We start from the raw sequence: 15,290 nt of genomic DNA, 5'->3' as shown, positions 1-15,290 counted from the left end.
TCTTTGATGGATACATCGATTTCTTCCATTGTATCTTCTACACCTGAGATACTTTCTTCCATCTCTTGTAGTCTGTTGGTTATGCTTACCTCTATAGTTCTTGTTTTCTTCCTTAAATTCTTCCTCTCCATTATTTCCTCCATTTGTGTTTTCTTTAATTTTTCCAATGATATCTTCAGATCTTGAGTAGTTTTGTTTAATTCCTTCACCTGTCTGATTGTATTTTCCTGTTTTTATTTTAGTTCCTTCAGCTCTGTTTCTTTTATTTCTTTCAGTGATTTAATTATTTCTTCTCTGAAGGCCACAAACTGGCTGCATCTTCCCGTATTTCTTCACGGATGGCTATAATTTGCTTTTAACTTTCTCCATTTCTTTATGGATAGCCATGATCTGTTAAACAGAGAATTCCTGACAGAGGAATATCAAATGGCAGAGAAACACTTAAAGAAATGCTCAACCTCATTAGCCATCAGGGAAATGCAAATCAAAAAGACCCTGAGATTTTACCTTACACCCATCAGAATGGCCAAGATGAAAAACTCAAGTGATAACACATGCTGGAGAGGTTGTGGAGAAAGGAGAACCCTCCTCCACTGCTGGTGGAAATGTAAACTTGTACAACCACTCGAAATCAATCTGGCGCTTGCTCAGACAACAAGGAATAGCGCTTCCTCAAGATCCAGCTATACCACCATTTGGCATATATTCAAAAGAGGCTCAAGTACATAATAAGGACATTTGCTCAACCATGTTTGCAGCAGCTTTATTTGTAATAGCCAGAAGCTGGAAACAACCCACATGCCCTTCAACTGAAAAATGGATACAGAAATTGTGGTACATCTACACAACGGAATATTATTCAGCAATGAAAAACAAGGAAATCATGAAATTTGCAGGTGAATGGTAGGATCTGGAAAGGATCATCCTGAGTGAGCTATCCCAGAAGCAAAAAGACACACATGGTATATACTCACTCATATAAACATATAATATAGGAAAAACCTATTAAAATCTGTGCACCTAAAGATACTAATCAAGAGGGAGGACTCTGGCTAAAATGCTCAATCCCCACTCTGAAAAGCAAAGAGGATGGATACCAGAAGAAGAAGAAAACAGGAAACAAGTTAGCAGCCTCCCACAGAGGGCCTCTGAAGGCTATCAAAGCAGATGTTGAGTCTTATGGCCAAACGTTGGGCAGAATGCAGGGAATCTTATGAAAGAAGTGGGAAATAATAGTTAGATCTGGAGAGGACAGGAGGTTGAGAAGGAGAGCAACAGAACCAAAAAATTTGAGCACAGGGGTCTTCCCTGAGACTCATACTCCAAGCAAGTACCAGGCATGGAGATAACCTAGAACTCCTACACAGATGTAGCCCATGGCAGTTTAGTGTCCAAGTGGGTTACATAGTAATGGGAAGAGGGACTGCCTCTGACATAATCTGACTGGCCTGCTCTTTGATCACCTCCCCCTGGGGGTGAGCAACCTTACCCTGCCATAGTAGAGGACAATGCAGCCACTTTTGATGAGACCTAACAGACTAGGATCAGAAGGAAGAAATAGAAACCCTCCCCTACCAGTGGGCTTGGGGAGGGGAGTGTGTGGAGAAGGGGGAGGAAGGGAAGGACTAGGAGGGGAGGAGGGAGGGAACTAGAGGGGAGATACAAAGCAAATAAAGTATAATTAAAAAAAAAAGATTCAGATCCCCCAGGAAGGATTTTCTTCACAGAATCTTTCTTCATAGTCATGGCCAATTTAGAGTGAATGGCCTGGCCGTGAGCCCATCCTCATAGTTTTGGACTTTCCCACATTTACAGTATTAGTGGAGAGGATAAATCCAAACTCTCTTGAATCTTCATTGAAGGGCTCCATATCTTTTAGTGTACAATCAATGATATTTCCTGGTTTAAGCAACTGATCTTTCAAATCTTCTTGTGTCTGTCCCTATAAGAACAAAGATCATCTTCTGTGAATTGCCATGTCCTTGCTAAGTAGACTGGAGTGGCCTTCAGCCTTCTCTAGCTCTTGTTTTAGGTTTCTGCTGCACATGGCCCCACTAACACTGCCATGTAATGCGGTTCTCCAAAGGAGTCACCCTCAGGATTTCAGGAGCTCAGGTTGCCAGGGCACTTCTGACATGACATGTCTGTCTAGGCCTGGATGGTTTTTGAACCTTAAACATCATAGGACACTCTTACCCTGCTTGGCTACAGAGGCCGAACCCTGAACCTTCTACTGCCAGGATCTCTTTCTGGACTTTCACTAAACCTTGACAGGTGGATTTCCTTCCTAGCCTCTGCCACCCAGGACAGACTGGCCCTCAGTTTCTCTCTGGCCTACATGGTGCTTCTGCCTGCTTCCTTGATTTTGCACCCATATATTTGTCTTATATAAGATTGTTGTTTGAATATGTTGTATCTCCCTTAGAACATGAAGTATAAGTCACTGTCTCTATCTGACATGAATTAACTTGCCAGCTTATTTGTTTGTTTGTTATTGTTAGTTACATTTTATTAACTCTGTATCCCAGCTGTATCCCGCTCCATTATTCCCTCGCAATCCCACCCTCCCTCCCTCAGTTTCTCCCTGCCCCTTTCCAAGTCCACAGATTGGGGAGGACCTTCTCCCCTTTAGTCTGGCCCTGTTTTATCAGCTTTTTGATCACTTTTCCACTGGAAGACTGCCTTGCCAGGCCACAGGGAAAGAAGACATCCTCAGTCCTGATGTGACTTGATGAGCTGGGATGGGTGGGAAAGGGACCACCCCTTTAAGAGGAAAATGGGAGGTGGAGAGAAGGAGGGAGAATGATATTGGGAGAGGAGAAGGGATGGAGCTACAACCAGGATAAAAAGTGAATAAAAAATAAATGAAAAGAAGCAACTTAAAGTACGAGAGGCATGGAGGCTGAAGCGACTCTCACTGTGGCAGAAAGGAGTGAGGCAGCCTCTCTTTTGGAAGGAGAGTGATGAATGTTACTACTCAATCCCTTCTCTGTCATTCCTTTCCTGTTTGTCCAGGACCCAGGGCACTGCACAGTGCATTCACATTTACTGTATGTCAGGCTCTGCAAACTCTCCCAGAGGTTCTTCTGCTACCAAACAACTTGGCAATGAAGACTTATCCTTACAAATGGTGTTTCATCTTCTAATCTCTTTTTTGCATTGAGAAATCAGCCACCAGTTAAACCAGTGTTTTGTTTAATGTAATCATCATGTGTTTGCATTATATAATGGGTTATGATTTCACATTCCTCAGAGTTCACTTTTGTATTTGTTGTAACTGCCTGAAAGAACCTTCACATATTTTGTAATCCTAACACTTGGGTAACATCAGTCATATTTTTTACTCCAACGGCCACATTTTCCCACTTTTTTTTCTGTTTCATCTAATATTATTATTTAATGCTGCTATTGTTATTATGTTCTGGGGATTTCAGAGATTGCAACATTGAAGATTTTCATAGCTACATAAATTGTACTTATAGGAGGTTTTTCATTTGTTTTTCACAAAAATGTCAGATTGTTATAGACAATTCAATCTGTAGCATTCTAACAATGCATCCCATTCTTTAAGTACCTCTTCCAACAGTGAGCCTACTACCACTTTAAAGAGACTGAACTCATCGTCTGAAACCTCTTTTCAAAACATCTACCTCTCGGTTTATCATAATGAGCTGCCTTTGTGATTTCACTCAGGAGCCATAGCGACAGGCCTATTGTCTTTTTTAAATGACAGTATTTCATCTATCTAAAAACAGTGATCATATTTCCTATCACTCATATCTTTCTGAAAATGTAAGTTTTCATTCAATCATATCTTTTCTAACAGATTTTAAAACAGGTTTCATAGAAGATCTTCAGAATATTTGAGAAGTCCTGTAATTGACTGCCAAATTGTTTACCCATGTGTAACAAATTCTCTGGGAGTGGCTTCCACAGTGCTTCAGATCTTCAGACTTCTCTGCACTGCTAACTGCTTCACAGAATATGGTTAGAGCTTTATCTCCACGCTGGATTACGTGAAGATTTCAGCAGGAAGGCTGCAGTTCTATGTGGTTTGCCATAAGTGGATTGCCTATCATGTATCCAATAGAAAAACCGGGCGTTGTTGAGTACAAGTGGGTGGTAGTACTATTAGACACGTTGGTGCATTACTTACTATCTTATCGCTATTGTAAAATGCCCTGACAAGAGCAGTTTAAGGAAAGGGGGCTTACTTTGTCTGATAGTTTGACAGGAAGTCTGTGAAGGCGTGAAGCTGAGGAGATAGGACTGTAAGGTTGAAGCTCACACTGTGTCTTCAATCAGGAACCAGAGAACAATGAATCCTGCTCAGCTCACTTTCTCCTTTGCTCACAATTCAGGACTCCAGCACCTAGAGAATTTTCCCCATTCAGAGTGGGTCTTCCCACCCCAATTAACCTAGACTGGATGATTCCACATAGACATGCTTGTCGGCAAAGTCAGTCAACATAATCTCTCATAGAGGCGTCCAGTGGTTTGTCTCTCAGGCGACCCTGCATCCATTCAGCTGTACAGTCAGTGTCGACCCCACTTGGTGGTGCAGCAGCTGGGAAGGGTAGAAGAGAGAGTGAAAGGCAAGTGCATGTGTGGGAAAGTCTCACTGTGATTCACAGAAAAATGCAAAGATCAGAATAAGGCACTTTTGCCAGAATAATCTGCAGAGTGTTTCAAAGCTTTCTATTTGTGTTTCATCTCAGATGTAAGTTAGAGTTACTAGGGGAGGACCTAAATAAATCTGCATTAATTCAAATGGTCACACCGACAGCTAACCTCTCTTTTCCCCACCTTTAATTTCTGGGCCACTCTGTTAAGCCAAAGAAGCAAGGCCTAGAAACAAATGGTCTGATAATTCGTAAACACATTCCATCAGAAAGAACAGAGGATTCTGGTGAGGCAGAACTCAGCAGCTTTCTTGTTCTGATGTTGAATACATGGAGAATGAGAAAGAAAAGGTGACTTGGCTCTATTCACGCTGATAAAAAATGAAAAGGTCAGGGCAGAACCATGTCTGCTAACTTCACAGATGGCACTTTCTCTGCCATACAATTTTATCTAATGATTATTTGGTTTGACTCACAACTCAGGCCTCTATCATCTGCCTCACAGGTAATTGTGACAAATTATCTGTCTTGATTTTGTCCTTTGTGAGAGTCATTATCATCTCAGTTTATCGCTCTGTAAACTTGGTACAGTCCTGACTTTAAAGATTCTGATGTTTTGAGGTTAAATTAATATGGACCCTAGTCCTAGGATGTCTCAGATGAATAGTGCCCTGTTGATGCAAAATATTATTAAAATTTACCAGTAGTCTGGACTGTGACTCCTACTACATCATGTACCATGTTGTGTTTAAGAAGGAGCAAGGAATATTCTTTTATATTATTCTTCATTTGTTTATGTAGAACCAAATCAGTGAATAGATAGATATATCCAAGTCAGTGAGACACACACACACAAGTGTATATGTACATGTATACATATGTGTATGTATATGTACATATACATATATACACTAGAAAGCTTCTTTAAAACTTTTCTGCAAGGCACATGATACATGCAATACATGAAGGTCAACAACACTTACAGGCAAGACTTGCAATGGAAGGATGGGTAAACCAATGTACCCACAAATCCTTTGGCCCCAAATTTTTTCTGCTTACAAGATGTGCAGGTATAAAGATGGAGCAGAACCCAGAGAATGGTTAATCAATGACTGGCCCAATTTGAGACACATCCTATGAGAAAGACACAACTCTTGATACTATAAATCATATTCTGCTATACTTGCTGATAAGAGCCTAGTATAATTGTCTTCTGAGATGCTTCACCCAGAAACTGATGGACAAAATGAACAGACCCACAGCCAAGCATTAGACAGAGCTTGGAGAATCTTGTAGAAAAGGAGGAGAGAAGCAAGATGCAATTGGAACATAAAGTAGATGAATAAGTAATGAAAAAAAATCAAATGGAACAAGGCAGAAAAGCCAGTGTCTCCGCTGCTGCTCGGAATTCCACCTTGGCCTTGGGCTTGCCCAGTTCATTCATATCTTATAACTGAATTTTAAACTGATCCCAGATCACAGGGAGAATTTGTAGGTTCCTAAGTGCTCTAAAAAAATGTTAAGGCAATAGGGTGATGGGAAAGAGCTCCAGCTAAAGAGAAAAAGGGAATATGGACTTACATACTGGATTACTACTCATCCTTTAACCTTCTTGGTGACCTGGAAATAATGTTTAACTTTGACAGGATACTTTATATAAGTTAAAGTATGCCAGCTACTTTACATAGCATCTGATACTTGATAAATAAAGACTGCCCAGATTATGGATTCTGGAGAGAGAAACTGCTGTAAATATAGCAGGACACAGCATAAAGAGTAAAGAAGGGCAGCCTAGGCTATAACCTTCCAATAACAATTATGTAGCAATACTGAGGCGACTGAGGAAGCAATGTGTAGCTAGTATCTTCAGCAGATATTTAGGAATCTATTATCTTCTCTGGCAACATTAATAACTCACGTCTATTTTCCTCATTGCTTTTGAATGTGGTAGCTCAAGTTCCGGATACACTTGCGTTTTCACAGGTTACTGCTGCTCAACATGCGCGTGACCAATATTCTTCTGGCTTCCTGACAGCTGCCTCTCACATCCGCACAGTAAATGGAGCACGTGGGACTGATGATTGCATGTTCTGTTTTCATCTTGATGCTTGATTTGGTATTTGACAAAGTTCCTTCTGAGAATCAGAAGAAATAGAATCAGCTTAAAGGATAGTTTTAATATGTCAAAATTAATTTGAATCCTGCGTTTATCTCTCACAGTGCTCTGTAGGGGAAGATGAAGACACATGTTTTCCCCATTTTATTGCAACAGCAATGGAGATCTGGAAGCAGTGAAAAAAGTTACTAGTTAACACCATGCAGGTAGACACCAACTGCTAACAGGCGGAGACCAACCCTCTGGTTCCCTGTTCCATCCTCGTTCACAATTTATTAGGCTCAATTTTTGTAGTTCTTGTTTTGTTTGTTTATTTGTTTGCTTGAAGAGTCTCATTATCTAGTCAAGTTTGGCTTAAAACTCTTTATGCAACACAGACTGTCTTCTAAGTTGTGATTACTCTGCCTCTATATCCCAAGTCTTGTGACATTATCCATAGATAGTTACATAAGAAGCTTAGACTGGCATCACAACATTGTATATTGACACTGTCTTGATGAACAATCATAATAAAACAAAAACAAAACAACACGAAAGCAAACAACCAAAAAGAAACAAGCTTTCATCACTGAGTCAAACAGGTTCTCTCTAAAATAAAAGAGGGTTTCACCAGGAAGACATTTCTCTCAACCAGTCCTGAAGTTCCCAGGTGGCTTATTTTATACTTAAGATATATAATGCCCAAAGTTCCCTGTTCTTTTGTTGGGTCCCAGCACCTGAGTGAATAACAGCATCCCTCACACTATGGCTTCAGAGACAGAAACGGTCCAAGGAGTCGTCTGAGGTCTGCAACTCTGGGAGAAGGCACAGCCGAGCCTAAGACATGGCAAGAGCCATAGAGGTCTGGACTTACATTCTGCTTTTTCCCTGATTAATTTTGTGGCTAATGAATTTTCAGGCTTTGTGATATATGATTCTCTGTCTAGGACTGAAGGGGGAAAAGGAACTTTTACTTATTAAATAGAACATCTTTATGTACTGAGTGGTTGAGCAAATGAATGTGATTCACACAGAATTGTGTTGGCAGGATAGTCCTACAGAAAAAACCTAAGCATTTGGGAGCCTAATGTGGGAGAGAAAGAGACAGGAAGAGAATGACACAAATGTCTAGCAATCAAAAGGGAATAGAAAAAGGAAACAGTTCCAACTTGAGACTGAGATAAAGGGTCACAATATCAAAGGAGAGAGAAATGACAAGATCTCTCTCTCTTTCTCTCTCTCAAACACACACAGACATACACACATCTCTCCAAATTCTCACAAGAAAGATATTCATTAAACAAAGAAGAATAAAAGCAATTATCTAGTTTTAAGTTGTGATTACAGTGATGGATCATTCTATGGGCATAGAACTTCATGCTTAACAGCTGAGTTTAATATGTAATATAACTGGCAAGGAATGACAGAAACATAAAATCTAGTTGTTCATTCTTCAATTTTAGGAAGAAAATGTAGAAACAAAACTGACAAAGCAAAACACATTGAGCCAATATCTATTTTATATGTGTTTTAAACAGATAACATTTTTGATTTTGGAAATTACAAAATAGCTGAAACATAGAAAATTATGCTATAGTAAAACATGCGATCCACATTCCCACAGCAGTCTACCATATGTTCTGCTATGATTTCATGTTTCTGTGTACCTAAATTTTATCTGTTGAAATCCTAAGATGATTATATCAAATCCCAGAGTCTTAACAAGGTGATTATGCCAAGAGGAATATGCTCTCAAGAGTAGGAGTAATGTCCTTACAAAAGAAGTCACAGAAACTTTCCATAACTTTTCTTACTCAATGAGGACACAAAAAAAGTCACAGAGACTTTACTTCTTTCAAGGTGAGGATACTGCTTGAATGTCCCTTTCTAGATTTCAAATGTGTGTTGGTGCCTTAGGCTTGACCTTCTAGGTTCCAGAATGTGAGAAATTAATTTGTATAGTCTAAAGCACCAAATCATGGGTATTCTGTTAGAGTCAACTCTGTAGATACACTTTTTTTTTTTGTAAGTCTGAATTTAAGCTGTCTAGGGAAAGGTGAAGGTTGACTTGGGATACAGCTCAGAGGGAAAAGCAATTTCTCAGCATGCAGATGGCATTAGGTTCAACCCTTAGTATGCAATAATAATGCTCATTTCCAAAAGAAAGAGAAAGACAGACAGTTGAGTGAGTCCATTGTGTTATCTGCAGCCTGGGAATCCCTATCAATTTCATAACTCAAGTATAAACCCACTTTTACTGATGAGATACCTGAGCTTCAGAAGTTTAGGAACTTTCCCATGTGATAGCAACAAACTAGCAGAAATTCCTATTTATTTAACGATATGTTTTCTTCAGAGATGACATACTGCTCCAAAGTAAAATGTCGTTTAAGAATCAGGGTTTTTCCACCCTGATTTGTGGAAAGAAGACACTAGACTACGTTGATTTTTCTCTTCTGTCCTGCTCACACTCTTCACTTTTTATTGGCTGGGTAATTAGGAGATTTATTTTTGTTCCTTAAGGATTAAGCACACATTCACCCCCACTTCATCTCAGGTCTAAGGAATGTTGACAGGAAACTTTGCACACTGGTTTTCCTCTTCTTGTTTCTTCCCTTCCTGTTAGCATCAGGATCTCAGGATGCCTTATTTGTTAATTCATTGCTGTGGCTTGTAATTAGCTGAAATCTTTGTGCTTCCATCTCATAGACGTTGCTATAGTAATCATGTTAACATAGGTGACACTGTGTTACATGAGTATGATGAAGAATTATTTTCAAACAAATATTAATTTCACCGGTATAGAATGCTAGATGTTACCACACACACACACAAAAAAAAAAAACTCATTCAGAAAGCCAACATTAGTACATATTTTTCTTCTAGTAATCAATTTGAATGTGAAAATTCCATATGGTCTTTTTCTGCTGTATGACTTCATAATTATGGAGTGCAATAAAGAATTATTGCTCTAAGATAGAAACAGCACACTGACATAGGTTGACAAGGTTATGACTTAAAAAGAACTTTGAATCAAAGAGCAAGGTGGTTTTCTGGAAAAACTTTGCGATCTGGACTAACTTCCACAGACTATCCATGAGTCCTTCCTTGCCTAATGCCTCAGTTCTACCATCTGTTAAATAGGAATGGGAGCATCTACTTTGACTGAGATGCTTTGGCTGAGAAAATATGTTCAAGGCACTTGGCAAATCATAACTATAAATCAGGGCTACTCTCTTAGTTTTATATTATCATAAAGTTGTATCATTTCATAGCAAGAAGAGGTAATTCATCTTTTTTCTTTTAGGCATGGATACTATATTGCAGTTAATTAAGACAAGAGGGCTTGAACTAGGTAAAATTATTTAGATAAAAGATCTGCACAGTCAAATGCACAAAAACGGGGAGATGGAACAGCCATCTGGCTCTGGACTCCAGACTCTAGAATATAAAAGGAATCCATATTTGGAAAGACATTGCTGTTTTTATTGTACATTTCAGTTCTCAAATACATCTACTTATTGCCAGTTGAGATTTAGGATATGTTACATGGTGTATGCTAAAGAATCCTTTTCAATCTAAATTGTTTTCAGTGCGTGTGAATGAGTGAACTAGAGCCCAAAGAATGGGACCACTAATTTCGATCCAAAAAGAATTCCTACCTAGATTGGCTATTTGGATATGAAAGTAGAGTCTTTTAAGGAATATGTATCATTCTCAAAGTTGTGAAGGTTAGATACTTAAGAATAAGGACTTCAGTGTTTGAAGTCACAAGTCAAAAAAATTAAAGATCATGTACTTAAGGAGACATTTCTCATGAACACAGACTGCAGTGGATAAGTTTGAAGCTTCAAGGTTAAAGAGTACGTCGAGTGTGGCTGAAAGTAGTTTATGCATGGCATAAGAATTTACACCTTGTTTGGAGGAATGGCCAGACACTTCCTAGACAAGTAGACAGCCTCATGTTTTAGGGGCATATAATATGGGTCATTTTTATTTGCCCTCAAAAGAAAAATTTGCAACTGACTTTTACACTAAAAAATAACCCTCATGGATGTTTGTATAAAATGAATTTTCCATTCCAAGTTAAATTAAATTACCAACGTTTCATATTTTGGGGGCATCTTCAATACATGGGATCTGTATTTGACATTGAGAGCAGTTATTTATAGATGGTGTTGGGAATTGTTATGGTAGCAGCTGGACAGTGGGGAAGTGAAAAGTAGTTTGTCCTTGATTACAAGCAGTTTCACATGAATTCATTAAGCACGCATGATCCTTTACAGCACCCTAGTTCAGTTGGCCCCCAAGTTCTGGGAGTTCTAGGTGCTGAACACAGGCATATAAGAAAATCAAGTTACTGCAGAAAGAAGTATCAAAAGCACTTTATCCAACAGTGATTGGACTTAGAAAACGGGGTCGGGGGCCTGATGTTGGCTCAACATAGATGAGAGAAATTTTATGCCCCATCAGTCATAAACTTTGCTCATCTGTGAAAAGCTGTAATGTGTTTTTAAATTTTTATGAGTAGCCATTACAAAAACAAGCAGACCATTAATCTGATCATCTTGAACCATAGGCCAGAAAGACTGCTGGACAAATAAAAGGCAAACATTGCGTTAGAAGCTCTACTGTGATCATTCAATTCTACTTGGTGATCTTAGCATTTCCACCCACCTCTCTGTTAGATGCACACATCACCTTCAATGATATGAGCCTCAATAATATTCGACTAGCAACAGTCCAACATAGTCTACAGCTCGATGGCCAGGCCCTGACTCTCATTCTTTCTCCACTTCCTTTCTTCTCTGTGATATTGAAAATGTTGATTCTCATCCAGAAAAAGCAATAGCATATCAATACAAACAAACTTCCTCTTCAGTAACAGGATTTACAAGGCCTTCCTGCATGAGCACCTGCTGGATCTCTGACCTCTCTTTCTTCTTGATGTTATGAGTCTTTTATCCTCCATTGTACTAAAGTTTGCATGTCCTGTGGCCAAATAGCTTTTCTAGTCAGTTTTTACTCATTTAACAAATATGTACCAAATATTGAGTCAGGCTGGTGAAATTTTTATAATAGGGACAGAAAATAAATGCTATAGGTTCTGTGTTGAATATGACTACCATAGTAGGAAAAAAGTAGAATAACATATAATTCAATGGGAAAGGCTGTTTTCCAATAAAACTTTGCTTTTTGAAAGTAAACAGAGAGTCATATTCAAACCATTGACAGAGCACTGAGCCACATACAGGATATTATGAGTCAAGTAAAATATGGTATTTCTTATTTAAATTCAAACTCTCCATCCAAGCTATTTTTGGGCTATGTTTGTTTGCCTTTGTACTATGAGGCAGGATTAAGTGGTTATGAACGAATTCTTAGCACCTATAATGCCTAGAATACTGACTATATTGTCTTTTCCAGAATAGAGTTTCCAGATTCTAGTTTATAATAACAGAAAGGTTATTATTTGAGAACAACGGAAGGAGTGAGACAGATTTAATTTAGAACTTAGCCAACACACTGTCAACAATAAATAGAAATAACTGTGTGTCAACCCTGTGATAAGTGATAAGTATATTCTTAATATTTTTCAAAATTGTACTTAATGTGCTAATCAGAACATTTATATAACATAATTATTGCTGAGTTCAATTTATAAACTTGAAGATAGCTTACCTAAGGTACACAGCATTTAGACTGCAGTAATCCAGACCCGGCTTCACCTGTTCCCAAAGCTACTTCTTAGTTAATCTGGGCCAGGAAGGGTAGACAGAAAAATTGCACAACTAAGAAAGAGTGTTAAAGACAGGGAAAACAGTCTTTGCTAATGTTCTCAGTAACTGAATAATTTGGAGCGTTAAGAGGCAGGAGGAGGCAGACCAGGAAGGGCCAAATGGTTAGATTATGAAGAGGCTTGATTGACAGAATAAAGTCTTTCCCTCAAATGTTTTTCATCGAAGTTTGTATATATGGATAAGCCAAACAGTTCCATCAGAGGGTGTGACATTTTGGAATGTAGGTTTCTCTCATTCATTGACTTTTCAGTTGTGTCATGACACCCGTCAAGTTGTCACCACTGACAAGCTCAAGCACCAGCATCTCTCACAGTTAAACTCCTCTTTTGGAGCAAAGACAGTCTCAATCTATTTAGAATGCTTCTCTTGTACAGCTGATCACCTCTGATATTTATTTAGAGATATTAAACAGCAGAAATATTAGGCATTGGGGGTTTCTATGGAATTGGAGGCCTGACTCATTTCAGAAGTGCCAAGAAATGTTGAGTTATTCTAAATTTGGCATAGGAATGCTGTCAAATACTCACTTCAAAAACAATGCCAAGTGCTTCAGAATTTCTCAGCTTTGAATTTCTATTTACATACCAGAGTGGTCAAAATTCTTCCAGCAGCCAAGAAAAGAGACCAAGGTCCCAGGAAAGGAGAAATATTTTCTGGGCCAGAGCCCTGGTTGAAGAGTGCCAGTGGGATGAGGTATGGATACGTTTGGACAGTGAGCTATCCCAGTTAAGTGGCCTAAATATGAGTATGAACCAGTTGACTGAGCAGATACAGCATGCTTCAAGAGGTTGAATGGACAAAAGAGGATCACAGCCTCTTCAGAAAACCATATTTAGTAAAAGATTGGCTTTTTCCACAGAAGTTCAGCACTTACAGATCCAAAGAAAGGCAGACCTCATCAGAAAATGTGGAAGCACTTTCTGTGAATCAGAAAGGGCAATGGAATGATCTGAGTCAGATGGTAGCTGAAAGCTTGCTCATCATCTTTTTGACTCCAGAGAAAATTGTATGACTAAATAGAATGTGTATGCACTGATATGAATTTGAGGAAGTATAGCTCAAAACATACTAAAAGTATAACATGAATTTGGAGGCTTATTTTACATTAAAATCCTAATTAAACGTTATGTTACTTCCATCAAAACAAGCATTCTTTTTAATATAGATTTGAAATGTGTGTTATACCATGGCATTGATTCTTGGCACACCCTAGAGTTATTGATACTAACCTCTGAGAATAAGCAGCTGATATCATATAATACTAGGCACCCTTACATTTCCCATGGCTCTCGGGATAACCATTTCTGATTACCATAGATATAGATATTAAGAGAAGTATAGTTTAATGCCATCTGATATTCCTTCTGATTTTGAGACTCTGTGATGTTAGACCTCACTGAATCCTTCACTAATACATTCCTAATAGGCTGTCCTTTTCACCTTACTCCAGTAATTTCTATAATGTAAATATATAATAATATTAAATATACTATGTATATTCTGATATATTCCAGCATTCTTTGTAAGACACATTAAAGTTTATACACTTGGGAACTGGGAAGATCTGGTTTCAAATTTTAGCTCTCCATTATTGATTTCTCCTGTGACTTTAGATATAATTGCTAATCTGCTAAACCTTAATTTTTTGGTATAAAATGAGAATTAAAAAATATATCTCCTTTCCAGAATTGTTCTAAGTGTTAATAGACTAAAACACAGAAGGTTCTGTTATAGTGCCAACAGTACAAACCAGGCACAGAAAATGGAAGCTGCGATACGGTGAGTGGGTGTCTGTCCGTGTGTATTTCTGCTTATAACAAGTACCCAACAGTCTTTTACATAGAATTATTTATCATTTCTTTAATGTGTGTAGATGTCCAGCATGCATATACTCATGCATGTAGCACCATGTACCCATGGTGACCACAAGAGGGCATCAAGTATCTGGTACTGGATATACTGATTTTTGTTATGAACTATAGTAAGGGTGCTGGGAACTGAACCCAAATCCACTATAATATCAGTAAGTACTCTTAATTACTCTTAAGTACTCCAACTCCAAAACAACAGTAACAAATACAAGTGGACTTGACTGGAGCTGAGTCCTGACCTGCGAGTAGAGAGGTTTAATGATTCCAAACTAAGCTATAATCGGAATGAAGAGTCCTCTGAAAATTGTGTCACTTCATTTGTTTTCTCCAAGAAGCTTCTGAGATGCAGGAAACTCTGGAATTCATGTTTGAACAGATACAAGTTATTCTGTACACAGAAATAAGGATTGCATCTTGATATACAACAGATGTCTAGCTCTTTGTACACAAATCATCCTTGCAGAAGAGGACAGGGCATAAGAGAGGAGACTGAAAATCTCCTCCAACGTAATTCTTCTTCCACAGAAAAGTAGACCCATGCTTCTTATCATTACCAGCAATCAGTAATTGACTGAATACTCAGTAGACCAACTATCCCCAAAGTAAGCCCGTAGCAGAAATGCTGTGGTTCAAACTTTCTTCATGAAAGTTAGTGCCCTAATCCATCAGAAAACCACCGATTAAGAATTCAGACTGAACAGGCCACAGAAGATGACAATGCAGCCATTCCTGATGAGATTTGATAGACTAAGATCAGAAGGAAGGAGAGGGGGACCTCCCCTATCAGTAGACTTGGGGAGGGGCATGTGTGAAGAAGGGGGAGGGACGGTGGGATTTGGAGGGGAGGAGGGTGGAGTTTTGGGGGGGATACAAAGCAAATAAAGTGTAACTAATAAAAGTT

At 38.7% G+C, this 15,290-nt stretch overlaps 1 long non-coding RNA gene across 1 annotated transcript in view; it reads right to left on the bottom strand.

The window, feature by feature from the left end:
- Positions 1–764: 764 nt before the first annotated feature.
- LOC132652837 (uncharacterized) overlaps positions 765–15,290 on the bottom strand; it is an 80,888-nt gene continuing 66,362 nt past the window's right edge. The window contains exons 2-3 of the long non-coding RNA XR_009590381.1: positions 6,541–6,757; positions 765–4,567 (exon numbers count right to left, since the gene is read on the bottom strand). This is a non-coding gene — a long non-coding RNA (uncharacterized LOC132652837). The remainder of the gene's footprint in view (positions 4,568–6,540; positions 6,758–15,290) is intronic.

The sequence above is a fragment of the Meriones unguiculatus genome, chromosome 3 (genome assembly GCF_030254825.1).
Source record: "Meriones unguiculatus strain TT.TT164.6M chromosome 3, Bangor_MerUng_6.1, whole genome shotgun sequence".
Taxonomy (NCBI): domain Eukaryota; kingdom Metazoa; phylum Chordata; class Mammalia; order Rodentia; family Muridae; genus Meriones; species Meriones unguiculatus.
Note: the sequence above shows the minus strand (reverse complement) of the source record. Positions and strands in the feature narration are given on the sequence as shown.